General features: G+C 48.9%; 1 protein-coding gene and 1 pseudogene across 5 annotated transcripts in view; one reads left to right on the forward strand and one right to left on the reverse strand.

Annotated features, from left to right (window-relative positions):
• Positions 1–6,473: 6,473 nt before the first annotated feature.
• Kdf1 (keratinocyte differentiation factor 1) overlaps positions 6,474–13,872 on the forward strand; it is an 11,186-nt gene continuing 3,787 nt past the window's right edge. Inside the window, exons 1-2 of one of the 5 annotated variants that reach the window (XM_055611494.1) lie at positions 11,399–11,778; positions 11,911–12,113. The gene's annotated coding sequence lies outside the window, so the exon portion shown is untranslated. The other 4 variants (XM_055611495.1, XM_055611498.1, XM_055611496.1 and 1 more) reach the window with 4 other exon arrangements.
• LOC129679662 (translation initiation factor IF-2-like) lies at positions 6,597–8,137 on the reverse strand (annotated as a pseudogene).

Below are 13,872 nucleotides of genomic sequence, written 5' to 3' on the forward strand. Positions count from 1 at the left end.
AAGGAAGGAAGGAAGGAAGGAAGGAAGGAAGGAAGGAAGGAAGGAAGGAAGGAAGGAGGAAAGAAAGAAGGAAAGAAAGAAGGAAAGCAAGAAAGAAAGGCGCTGAGTCTCTTAGGAGAGATGGACACTCCGAACAGAAAGACACTTGAATCACAGGCAGGACAAACGGGACCAGGGTCTACCTCAACTGCTCAAGGCTCTGAGTTCAAGCCCCAGGAATCCAGGTGCACACTTGCAACCCCAGCACCCAGGAGGTGGAGGCAAGAGGCTCAGAAGTTCAAGATCATCCTAAACTACCAATGAGTTGAAGGTCAGCCTGGGATACTTGAACCCTGTGTCTACAGGAGGGGGGGTTGTATCAGCCACTGTGAGGAAACGCCTGGACCAAAAGCCACCTAGGGAAGAGAGTCTATTGTGGAGGAAGGTGTTGGAGGTCGAATCCACAGTGGCGGGAAAGCAGGGCACCAAATGGCAGGCGTGGCATCTGGAGGAGGAAGGAGGGCGCTCACATCTTTCTGGAGAGGAGGCACGATGAAGGATTCTCACTCTGGAGCCCTGGCTGACTCAGAGCTCACTTTGTAGACCAGGCTGGCCTCCAAGTCACAGAGAGATCCACCAGCTTCCGCCTCCCTAGCGCTGGGATTACAGGTGTGCACCGCCAGCCCGGGTTTTCGTTTTTCCAGCTCCTCAAGAACTTGCCCTTTCACCTTACAGCTTCTGCGCGCTTGTACCTTGGGGTTGTAAGCTCCGCCATAAGGAGACCACTGACCTGTGCCAGTGACTAAAGAGAGGGTGGCCTACACGAGGGGGCCCGCGGCACAAAGCAGAAAGCGGCACACGTTTCGTCGTGCCACTCAAAACAGCACCTAAGGCAAACGTATGAATTGACGGAGAGACGGCTCGGTGGTCAGGGACCCGGTGGTGCTCTTGCAGAGAACCGGAGTTCAGCTTGCAGCACCCATGTTTGGTTGGCGGCTCACAACCACCTGTAAGTCAGCCACTGGTGCATCCAACGGTCTCTTCTGGACTCCACGTGCACCTGCACGCACTCATGCACATGGGCGCACACACATAATTTAAATTTTTAAAATCTTTTAAGAATATGTAATATTTTTGCCGGGTGGTGGCGGCGGCGCACGCCTTTAGTCCTTGCACTTGGGAGGCAGAGGCAGGAGGATCTCTTGAGTTTGAGGCCAGCCTGGTCTACAGAGTGAGTTCCAGGACAGCCCGGGCTACACAAAGAGACCCTGTTTCGAAAAACAACACCACCAACAACAAAAAATACTTTTTAAATTTTCTTAAATTTTATTTAGGCGTATAGTGGTTTGCTTACATGTACGTCTGTGTACCATGTGCCCAGCAGAGGCCAGAAGAGGTCTTTGAGTTATAGACAGCTGTGGCCAGTCATGTGGGCCCTGTGATGCTGTCATTGACCACAGGTCACTGAGACTGTAGAAAATGAAGCCGCAAGCAGGGACGGGCTAGTGTGCTGCCATCCAGTATTCGACAGATATTTCAGAGGCACAGAGAAATTTGGTGGTTTAACCCAATTCACTGATTCAGTTAATAATAAGAGCCAGGCATAGTCTAGAGCCTTTGGCTTCAGCATTCACACTGAAAACAGTGTGCCCTCTTCGCCGGGGCTGAGCCCATCCTCTGAGAAGTGTATGGGGCTGCTGGATAGCACACTCAGAATCCCCACTCAGAGCCAGTGAGCCAAGTCTGGGCATTTCCACCGTCGTGTGCTGCCTTCTAGCGGTCCTATGGGAGAATACAGCAGAGGTCCTCAAGGGAAGGAGACAGGGAGGCTTGCAGCGCCTGAGCCCCAAAGTGGCTGTGTGCCAGCCGCAAAACAGACATCCGTGTGTACATCTGTAATATGCTTGACTTCCTCAAGACCCTCAAACCCAACAGGTCCAACCCAAGTTAGCATCGTTACACACCAAGCTCGCTTTCCATCCAGTCGCACAAGCCCAAGATGCAGAGGACCCTGGATACATCTTTCTTGGGTCCAGAGGCCGCAGAGCCAGGAGCCTGAGCTAGAGACCAGAGAAGGTGGCTGGAAAGCTGTGATCAAACACAGCAGAGAAACAGTGGTGCTGGACAATGGCCTCACGGCAAGGCCATGAGGCAAAGGGTCAGGAGGCCCTGGTGACAGAGCCAGTGGACTAGGCTGCATGACAGGAGTGGCCCCGGGGGTACAGGATGTACCCAGCATGCACAAGGCTCTGGGTTTGAGGATGAAAGAAAAGTGCCGGGGTGTAGAACGTTTGCCCGGCAGGTGCAAGGCCCTGTGTATCTGCCCTCATACTAGAAAAAAAATATTTTTATTAAAGTAGAAAGACTGCTTTCTGTTGTGAATGTAGCTCAGCTGAGAGTGTCGTGTACACGCGTGAAGTCCTACCAACTTCCAACTCAGCACAGCATGAGCCAGGAGGGTCAAGGTCATTCTCAGCCAATCAGGGAGTTTGAAGCCAGCCTAGGTAACATGAAATTCTCCTCCCACCCCCGCCACCCCAAAAAGATGTTTTCTAAACTAAAGCCACTCAGAGAAAGAGGGTGTCCATCCGGAACCTTCACCCCAGAAGCCCCCCTTTCTTTGTCTTGTTGGATTCTAGAACAATGAGACAGTCTCTTTTGCTTTTGGAGTGTCCTCATTTGTCTTCTTTGCTTTAATGAGAAGTAAAAATTGTGCACATTCTTTTAGTTTTCTGTTTGTTTGTTTATCCTCATTTTTTATAGTTTTTGAGACAGAGTCTCGTTGTATAGTCCAGACTGGCCTCGAGCTCACTATGTAGCTGGAGCTGCCCTAAAATTCTCCTGGAATTCTCCTTCCCCTAGCCTTCCACACACCTAGCTTAAGTTATTTTTTAGGGGCTGGAGAGATGGCTCAGTGATTAAGAGCCCTGTCTCCTTTTCCGAAAGGATCTGGGTTCAATTCCCAGCACCCACATGTCAGCTCAGAACTGTCTGTAACTCCAGTTCCAAGGGATCTGATCTGTCACCTTCACACTAATGCACACACAATAAAATTAAACAAATTTACCATTATTTTAAAAATATTTTAGTCATTTTGTCTTGTGCGAGTGTGTGTGTGTTGTGTGAGCGGTGTGTCTATGTATTGGTGTGCGCATGTATTTGTGGTATGCGGTTGGGGTGTGTGTGTGTGTGTGTGTGTGTGTGTGTGTGTGTGTATGAATATAGAAGCCAGAGGAGGAGATTTGAACTCAGGCCCTCAGGCTTACACAACAAGTGCTCTACTCCACTGAGCCATCACCCCAGACCCCTTAAATCACTTTGAAGCATCACTTTAACTGCAATAACTACATTTATAGTATTACACAACCTCTATTTCAAAAACGTTTTCCTCATTCAAACAAGACCTCTGTACCTAATGAAGCAATAGCTGTCCATGACCTCCTTTCTAGGAGTGAGCAACATCCCCTCCTTCTGCGTCTGTGAATCTGGCTGTTTTTACTGTTTCACTTTTTTTCTTTTTTTAATTTTAGGCAGTACCGGGGATTGAACATAGAGTCTGATACACTTTGGACACTCTACCACTGAGCTATATACCAAACGGCAATATTTCATGTTAGGGAAACATACAGTGTTTGTCCTTTATTATTTGCCTTAACTCACTTAACATAAAATGTCTCTAAGGTTCGTCTATGGCGCAACACGAACCAGAAATGTATTTCTTTTTATGACTGAATAATATTCATATATATATTGCTTACCCAGACATCTGTTGTTGAACACTTGGATTGCTTTGGTTGTTGTGAAAAATGTTGCCATGAATAATGGCAAATAAGTATCTGCTGAGTCTCAGTCGCCTTGACTTTATCTTAGAAACACTTAATACAACATTCGTGACAGTTAATCTCAATTGTCAGTTTGATGAGATGCAGAACAGCTGGGAAGCAGGCTGTGAGAGGTTATCCTGAGGTTAAGTGAACTGAGATGGGAAGGCCTGTCCATCACAGGCCACCGCATTCCCTGGGCCGGGGTTCCCTGAACTGTGCAAACAGGAGAGAGTGAGCCGAGCACAAGCATCCGTTGCTTTCCGCTTCCTGTGGGCACGATTTGATCTGACCACCTGTCTCAAGCTTCTGCTTCCATAACTTCAGCCCAGTGGGCCATAACCTGGAACTGTCAGCCAGAATAAACCTTTTCTCCCTTAAGTTGCTTATATTTCAAGACAAGGTTTCTCTGTGTAGCTCTGGCTATTCTGGAACTCATTCTGTAGACCAGGCTGGCCTTGAACTCACAGAGATAAATCTGCCTCTGCCTCTCGAGGGCTGGAATCAAAGGCGTGCGCCACCACCGCTGACATCACCACCGGGCTGAACAGTTTCTACCAGCCTCCGGTACACATTTCCTCCTGGCACAGCACTGCAAGAGCTTCTTGTGAACATGCCCTAGGACAGGCCTTGCCGGTCTTAGAGTGCACAGAAGTGCCGCTAGACACCACGGGCCTCATTTTCTGAGCTCCTGATGATTATACGGTGTGCCCTTGCCCCAGAAGGAAATGTGGATGAGCTGTCATCAGGCCTTCGGTGGGAGCACTCTATCTGTGTGTGTCAGCCCCAGTGATCTCTTCCTGAGTCCGTTATTTCCTTATGTCTTCTTCATCCTCCCCAGTTGGCAGAGGTACCTTCTTTTCATTTGTTCTCTTGTTTACTTATTTATTTATGTATTTTTGAGACAGGGTTTCTCTACATAGCCCTGCCTGTTCTGGAACTCACTCTGTAGACCAGCCTGGCCTGGAGCTCACTGCCTTTCACTGCCTCTGGAGTGCTGGGATTAAAAGTGTGCAGCACCACAGGTGCCTGAGAGGAAACAGAAAGACAGAAAGTGACTTGCTCCCATGGTCAAACAGTTCGTGCCAACTGTCTGATCAATGTCTCTTTCCTGCATCAGTTTCTATATCAGCAATAACGTGTACGTGTGTATGTGTATGTGTGTGTGTGTGTGTGTGTGTGTGTGTGTGTGTGTGTGTGTGTCTGATAATCCCTAACTTGATACCATGAACAAGATTTCTCTCCCGGGCTGGAGAGATGGCTCAGAGGTTAAGAGCACTGGCTGTTCTTCCAAAGGTCCTGAGTTCAGTTCCCAGCAACCACATGGTGGCTCACAACCATCTATAGTAAGATCTGGTGTGCAGGCAGAATGTTGTATAAATAGTAAATAAATCTTTTTTTTAAAAAAAGATTTCTCTCACACAGATTAATGAAAGGTTGAATAATACTATCAAATAAGGGGTTCAGCACGGATCTTAACGATTCTCCACGACACTCACGTCTATCAGCACTGCTGTCCGGTTATTCAGCTGTTGTTGAGGAAAGCAGGTGGCTGGGTTAGGGTAAGCCCCAGCTTCTGGCCACCCAACACCTCGCCTCTTACCGGGGCCTTCCTAAGGAAAACAGTGATTGCGGTGCTTTTTGGTCCCCTCTGCTGATCTTCAGGGCTCAAGCTCTCTATCCCTGAGGTGCCATTTGCCATTTCTAGCTGCACATTTGCAAAAACTGATGAGAAGCTGAATTGACCAGCCAATGGGAGCCCCGAACTCTGTCCCAGAGCAAAGAAAGAAACCAGAGTCCATGTTGGGTGTGGCAGTGCACGCCTGTAATCCCCGAACTCCGGAGGTGACAGGAGAAGGAGCAAGAGCAAGTGTTCCAGACCAGCCTTGACTGAATTGTGAGCTGGAGGCCAGCCTGAAATACATAAAACCTTGTCTCAGCAAATCTAAACAGTCTATGGTCACACCACTCTGAATACAGCTGATCTCTTGGAAGCTGAGCAGGGCAGGACCTAGTTGAAACCTGGATGGGAAGACCTAAGTAAATGCACCTGAAGAGACAGCTGAGCGGCTGAGAGCACTGGCTGCTCTTCCAAGTTCCAAGGACCGGAGTTGGATTCTCAAGTTCCGTGGGATCCCACGCCTTCCTCTGTTCCCCACCCCTGCAGGTACCGGGCATGCAAGGGGTGCGTAGATGTACATGCAGGCCATACATATAAAAATTTTTTAATATAAAAACAAGAGATGAATATGCAGACAGACAGACAGATCAACAACAGATCATTGCCTAGCTATTCAGTGAAGAATATTTGCTGAGCCTCTGGTATGTGCCAGGCCCTGTACTAGGGAAAAAAGACCAGACCTTATCCCCAAGGTCAGAGGCTAAAAAGAGGAGACAGAAGACAAGAACAGCCTGCTGCGGACTATAATAAGGAGCACAGAGAATGTTCCACATAACAGAGTTAGGGACTCAGGGATCAGGGACAGCTTCCCAGGAGCCATGCTCTTTGAGTTGGAACTTTGAGGCCCGGCAGCTCCATGGGCTCTCGGAGACTTCCAGGACACGGGACTCTAGGGCAGAGGGGGACCTTAGCACTGTGGCCTGGCTGCCCCTCTCTGGGCCTCCCTCTCCAGGCTAGGCCGGGCCTGGGCGGAGCCTCGGCCAGGTGCGCCGCGGCGCTTCGCGGAGCCGGAAAGTGTGTCCCCAGCGGCGACCCGTGGCGAGCTCCCGCGAGACGCTCACCTGCGACCCAGGTGAGTGCAGAGGGGGGCGGGGGAAGGGCTGACCGGAGGCGGCTCACCTGGCGGGGCAGGTAAGTCCGGCGCGGACCCGCGGGGGCGCGGAGCGGTGCAGCCCCGGGCGGGTGACCCCGGAGGCCGCGCCTGGACGGCGGCGGGGCGCGGGCCCTGCTCTTCGGGACCCGACGCCCACTTCCGGGTGCGCGGGCCTGGCCGAAGCGGCCCGAATGGGCGCGGGCTGGGCGGGCCGGGAGGCCTGGGGGCTGGGGCCGGGCACCCGGGGGCCGGGGCTGGACCCGTCCGTGGCACGGCGTCGGGGCTCGAGGGCAGTGGCGCTGGCGGAGAGCGAGGCGCTGCGCGCCCCGACGGCAGTGCGGACCCGGCCGCCGGGCCTTGGCGCCGGCAGGGGAGGGCGGCTGAGGCTGCGCCCTGCGGGGTGCACCGTGCCCTGAGCTCGAACTGAGCCGGCCGCGGCTTGGTGACCCGAAGTTTGCCTGGGCAGAGGCTGGTACAGCCGGCTTGTCCTGTGGACGCAGGGAGGAGGGCTCGTGTGTGTGTGTGTGTGTGTCTGTTTGCGGGGACTGGCGGAAAGGCCAAGGCAGTGAGGAGTCAGAGTCCCGGGGCCACCGTAGCCTGGGGCAGCATCCTTGTGGTGCCTTCGAATGCCGGTGGGTGAGAGTCTTCCCAGGCTGTCTCTAAACACCCAGCACCCGATAACTCGGTGGAGCGCTAGAAAGACAATCTCTCCCCTTCTGAGAGATGAGGTTTAAAATTTGTATTTTTCATTCAAAAATAATGTTTATTTTTATGTATTTATTTTTAAACTGTTTAATTAAACAAATACATGTTTAGTTTAGTTTTTAGTTTGGTTTTTTTTTTTTTTAGAAAGGGTCTCATATGGCCCAGGCTAGACTAGAACCCAATATGCAGCTAAAGATGACTTTGAATTTCTAAACACCCTGTCTTGTGCTGAGATTACAGACATGGCTAAGGCGATCCTATTTAAACATGAGGAAACTGGGAGAAGAGTCAGTCATGTCCGGGCTAAAATAGAGTCGAGAATTGGTCCCAGTGTTACTAGATTGGCAGGAGAGAAGGACCAGCGATAGCAGTAGGAAAGGAGGGTGTAGCCTGGGCTTCCTGAGGGACACCAAGGCCAGGCACTATCCCTACTACAGTAGGAAGGCTGGCAGTGTGTTTGGTGTTGAGACAGGGTCTTTCTTGGGTAGCCCAGGCTGGTCTTTTCACAGAGTCTGCCTGCCTCAGCCTTTCAAATGCTGGAATTACCCAAGTGAGCCACCACTCCTGGTTTATCCGAGGCCTTGATTTTCTCTCTTCTCTGACTGGCTATGTGGCGCAGAGCAAAGGACCAGGGCTGAAGAGCCTAGCCTACCACACAACACATCCTGGTTCTTCCCAGCCTACTGTCTTGCTCTATCCCCTCCCTTCCCTGAGCTTCAGATTCCTGGGCTGTGGAGTGAAGGTAAATGATTCACACGGTGGTAGTATGGACTAAATAATGTGAAAGTTCTCTGGCCAGAGCCGGTTTCTGGTCCCTTCACTGTTTCCTCGGTAGGAAGGACGGCGGCGCTGGCCCATGCTGAATGTGTTGGATATGCATGTAAACCGTAGTGAGCCCCAGAACCCGTGGTAGTGGGAGACAACGACCCAGCCCAGCATCAGTAACCATGATGCTCCCAGGGACTCACAGAGCGAATGAGCGGGTGATGGGCTCTCCCGGAAGGCCCTTGAAAGTCCACAGATGGGATGGGGTAGTGGAGGGGTCCTCTGGAGAACTCGGGTGAGGCGAGTGGATGGCGCCTGAGTCCATGCCGACTGAGCACAAGCAGAAGTGTGTTTGTGGGAGCTGCCTAGGATACGGCTCTGTGGGTAGGGCCCTCAGCAAGCATGGGAGTTAGACCCCAAGTTAGGTCCCTAGCTGTGAAGGCAGGAGAATCAGTAGGTCAGTCTTGTGCCCCGCTACACTGTGAGTTTGGAGCCAGCCTTCGATACATAAGAGCCTGTCAGAAGAAACAGGCATGGCTTTGGACAACTTCTTTAGGCTTTGTGCTTCAGTGTAGTGGAATAGGACTAAGAAGGCCTTGAGAATGAATAGATTTATTACAGGCAACCTGCTTAAAGGAATGTAAGCCGTCCACAGTCACCTTCCTTGAGTGTAAGCTCCTAAGGTGAGAAGTTAGGCTGTCTTGCCGCTGTTCCGTACAGTGTCAGATGCACAGTAGGTCTTCAGTATTTGTTAAAGGACTAAATGAATTCATGCCCAACTTCACATCCATCCAGTCAGAGCAGTTACGTCCTTCTGGATCGTGAAGAACATTTTGTTCTGTTGAGATGAGGTCTTGCTCTGTATTGTTGATCCTCCTGCCTCAGCCTTCGTGGTATTAGGATGGCCGGTGTGTGCCACCATATTCCACAGTGAAGAAGTTTAAAGTCATTTATTACAATTTCAGTTTGTTTACTTTTTTCTTTTCTCTAATAGAGCGGCAGGGTGGGAAGTTTTTCAAGGGGAAATACCTCCCTCATATTATAGACTTCCAAAGATTGGGTCCATTCAGGCACACACGGTTCACTGAGATTGCTGGTTCCTGCTCTGATCCGCCTGGAGCTTAGACACTTTGTCTTCCCACCCAGTAGTCCTGTCCCTACCGTAAAGTCACACAGAGTGTGTCTGTGCCATGGAAGGGACTTGCAAAACTGATCCTGTTCTAGGCCTTGAGGATCATAATGCCTGGGGATATTGGCTTATCCTAAAGCAGTGATTACAGGCTCAATCTCAAGATCTCAGCAGAAAGAGAGCCTCCCATTGGGCCAGGGGACCTCCAGGTTCTTGGAAAGGAAAGCTGGTGGGCTACAGAGAAGACTGAAGTTCAGGAGGCAAGAACTGCTGTGTCCTCCTCCAGAACGGCTGTCCCTTCCTCCCTGTCTGCTCTACACAAGCTCGCTAGGCATGTGGTGGTTGGCTGGTTTAAACCACTGGTGTTTACGCTGCAAATAGGAGTCCTTCTGCCCCCAAGAGTTGTAGTGGCTGTTTCCTGAGCAAAGACACTAGGCTGTTCTGTTTCTCACAGAAATGTGTGTATGTGTGTACACATATAATGTGATTCTGTATATATATGTAAATGTATATATATATGGGGCTAAATAGATTGTTCAGCTGGCATACTTTTAATTCCAGTACTCAGGAGGTAAATTCAAGTAGATCTCCATAAGTTCAAATCCAGCCCAGTCAACGTAGCAAGTTCCAGGACAGCTACATAGTGAGACCCTGTGTCAAATTTTATATAGGCATATATATATGGAGAGAGGGAGACAGAAATTCTAGCACTCGGGAGGCAGAGGCAGGTGGATCTCTGAGTTTGAGGCCAGCCTGGTCTGCAGAGTGAGTTCATTCCAGAACAGCCAGGGCTACCCAGAGAAATCCTGTCTTGAAAAACTAAACTAAATATAAAATTAGATATATTTATAAACATATGTTTTCTACTTCCATTGGTTATTCACAATATCCAGGTTCCCGCTGTTCCTCTTGATCCCTGGCCCTGTGCGGACTGTGCTGGATGTAGTTGACAGGTCTCTGAAGCGGAACTGTCTGCCCTCTCCTCAGGGTCACATCCCAGGATGTGTTTGAGGCAGAAATACTTCACAACATGTCCTTCCTGTATTTAATGTCATTTCGTCTCACTGTTGGTGGCTTTGCCTTTGATCATTTACTTAAAGCAACACCTGGGAGAATTCTCTAGCATTGTGGGGTTTAAATTTGACACTGGCCGCAGCAAATAGAAAAGGCCAGAACAGGAGTGTGTTTGGGGAAGTGGCACTGTTTTGCCCAAGGCATGCAATATTTTGTTTGTTTGTTTTGAGACAGGGTGTCTCTGTGTAGTTCTGGCTGTTTTAGAATTCAGTCTGTAGACCAGGCTGTCCTTGAACTCAGAGACCTGCCCGCCCCTGCCTGTGCAGTAGTGCACACCTTTAATCCCAGCATTCAGTGAAGCAGGTGTAGGAGGATCTCTGTGAGTTCAAGGCCAACCTGGCGCCCAGAGCGAGACCAGGGTGTGCGTCGCCGCTGCCCAGCTCTGGATGCACATTTCATGAGGGCCAGAGTGGGAACTAGAAGATAGATCCTGGTGTCCACAGCCTCATTCCTTTCACATCATGAGCTCTTAGGACTCCAAGTGATTAGATCAGGGTACAAGAAGAAAGGGTAAGGGACAGCTCAGCGGCTAAGAGCACTGGCTGCTCCCCCAGAGGACCCTAGTTCCATTCCTAGAACCTATAGCAGCTCAAAATGCAGGCTAAGGACAACTACTGCCCAGCAAAGCTGCGCCTGTGGCTGAGGCCCTGCTGGTACGGCACTGTACAATCCCTCAGTTACTTCAGATTCACTCAGGCCCCACATGCTCCGTCCTGGGAGGCTTTTGGTTGGTTTGAGACAGACTGCCACTGGCTGGACCATCACCCTTTACATAGACCAAGTTGTCCTCAAACACAGAGATTTGGCTTCCCCCCATTCTGGCATTAAAATAGTAATAGTAAGTCACTGTGCCTACGTAGGGTTTTTTGTTTTTGTTTTTTTTTTTTTAATAGGATCTCTTATAGGCTGGCTAGCCTGGAACTCACTTTGTAATACAAGATGACCCAAAACTCCTAATCCTGCCTGTCACCCAAGTGCTAGATTTTCAGACAGGTCTTTTGTCTTGGGAGCTTTAATAGAAAACTGAACCATTTAGTACAGTTCATTTATCATTGGTTCTGCCTTGCCTGACACATGGCCAAGCTGCTGTTCATCAGTGAAAAAAAGTCGTAGTTCCGAGATTCCTAGCAAACAAATCAAAAGAGGAAAGATTAGTATTACTACTTTAAGACAAAGTTGTTTTCTTTTTTATTGCTTTTTGTTTGTGTCTGTGTCCGCACTTGAAGGTACACACTTGTGGAAGTCAGAGGACACCGCTGAGAACTGTTGTCACCTCCCTCCTGTTGGAGCAGGGTCTCCTGATTCTGCTGCTGTGCTGTGTACTCGAGGCTGGCCGCCCTGCAAGCCTCCAGTCAGTTCTGTCCCTGTCTCCTACCTCAGTGCAGGAGTGCCGGGATTACAGGCGCTCGTCTCTGCATCCAGCCTCCGTGGGTTCTTTCCTGAGGAGTGCTCTCACCGCTGAGCCATCTTCCTGGCCCGTTAGGATTCTTTTTGTGGCGAGGAACCAAACTTCGGAGTTTTGCTAGGCAAGGTAGTACACACCCCTTTAATGCCAGTACTTGAGAAGGAAGAGCCAGGAGTTTAAAAAGCAGTTTTGTCTGGGAGGCCAAACTGGCTACGCAAGACCCTCTTGTCCTAACAGAACCAACCCTTCCCTCTCCAGAAAGAAAAAGAGATGTCTGCTTGATGGTAAATGTTTCTATGAAGGCAAATCTGAATAAGATGAGAGACCTGTCCCATGTCTGGGATGAAGGGTCTGAAGGAAGGAAGGATTGCAATGATGATCTTGGCCAGTCAGACAGAAAGACATCTGCTGAGTAGAAGCGGTAGGCTTAGTGATGCAGAAGGTGGGACCAGTTCTCAGAGGTAAGGTCCCAGGAGTGCTTTCCTTGTTTGTGGTAAAATATACATTAAATCACCATTGTTAATCTTCTTCATGTCATTCTTTAGCACATCGTCTTGTGGCATTAAATACATGTATGTTCTTTCCAGAGCTAGGACACCTCTCCCACTCTCCTGTGCCTCAGCCCCTGGCATCCAGCACACAGCTTCCACATCTGTTAAATTCAGATGTGACAACTTCATGTAAACCAAACAATAGAGTACTTGTTCTTTCTGTGTAGCTTATTTCATTTAGAATGTCTTCAGTGTTCGCCCATGTTGGGATTAGTTTTTTGTTGTTTTGTTTTTGTTTTATTTGAGAAAAGGTTCCTCCGTGTAACCCTGGAACTCACAGAGATCTGCCTGCTTCTGCCTCCTAAGTGCTGAGATTAAAGGTGTGCACCCAGCTAAGTTCCTCCATGTTGAAGCACAAAGGAATTTCTTTTTCTTTTTTTTTTTTGGTCTTTCAAGACAAGGTTTCTCTGTATAGCCCTGGCTGTCCTGGAACTCACTCTGTAGACCAGGTTCCCCTCAAACTCAGAGATCCTCCTGCCTCTGCCTCCTAAGTACAAGAATTAGAATTTCATTCCTTTTAAGGGCTAAATGATACCCCGTTATATAATATTCCATTTTTTATGAATCCATTCATCCATTGATGTACTTTTAAATGTTTAACCTTTCCTCTTTTTCTTATTTCAACATAATATTTTTATTGATTATTTGGGAGTTCACAAACTGCACCTCACCACACTCATTTCCCAGTCCTCCTACATCCACATCTCTACCCTTGTCACCCTCCCCTCCCCTACAAAGAGGAAAACAACAAAAAGGCACGGTGGTACACACCTTTAATCCCAGCAGTCAGAGCAGGTCAGCCTGTGTGAGGCCAGCCTGGTCTACAAAGCAAGTCTGGGACAGCCATGACTGCACAGAGAAACCTGCCTCAAAAAACCAAACCAAACCACCACCAACAAAAAAACCACAAGTCCAATTTGTATTGCCTATATACTTACTGGTGCATGGGTGAATGCCCATTGGCCAGCCCCTAAACAATCTGAATCCTTTCCCTTCAGCATCCCTGCCAGAAGCCACCAATCGTGGAGACCTTCACTTTAGCATGCTTATCACAATTTTAAGAGTTCTCTTGGGTTTAACCTTTATTTTATTTTATGTTCATGAGTGTTTTGCCTGTATGTGTGTCTGCACGCCATGTGCATGTGGCCCTTGTGGTAGCCAAGAGAGGGCATCAGATCCCCTTGGGCTGCAGTTACATGTGGTCCTTAGTGGCCGTGTGGGTGGTGGTAATCAAACCCAGGTCCTGAGGGAGGGCAGAGAGTGCCCTTAACTGCTGAGCCATCTCTCTAGCCCCCCACTGATGAACTTTTGGGTTGGTCTAACTTCATGGTTATTGTAAATAATGCTACCATGAACACTGACAAACAAATGTCTGTTTCAAATTTCAATTTTCAGTTCTTTTGGGTATTTACCAAGGAGTGAGTTTGCTGGTAAAGTTGAGGGGTTGAGGGGGTTAAAACTATTTTATTTTATATAGATATAGGTATATTTGAGATTTTATTTGTTTTGAGAGTGGTTCTCTCTATCTCTGGCTATTCTGGAACTCACTGTGTAGACCAAGCTGGCCTTGAGCTCTCAGAGATTCTCCTACCTCTGTATATACCTATTCCCAGAAGAGATTTTATATATATATATATATATATATATATATATATATATATATATATAT

This window comes from Psammomys obesus, unplaced genomic scaffold, assembly GCF_907164565.1.
Source record: "Psammomys obesus unplaced genomic scaffold, mPsaObe1.curated_primary_1811, whole genome shotgun sequence".
In the NCBI taxonomy this organism is placed as follows: domain Eukaryota; kingdom Metazoa; phylum Chordata; class Mammalia; order Rodentia; family Muridae; genus Psammomys; species Psammomys obesus.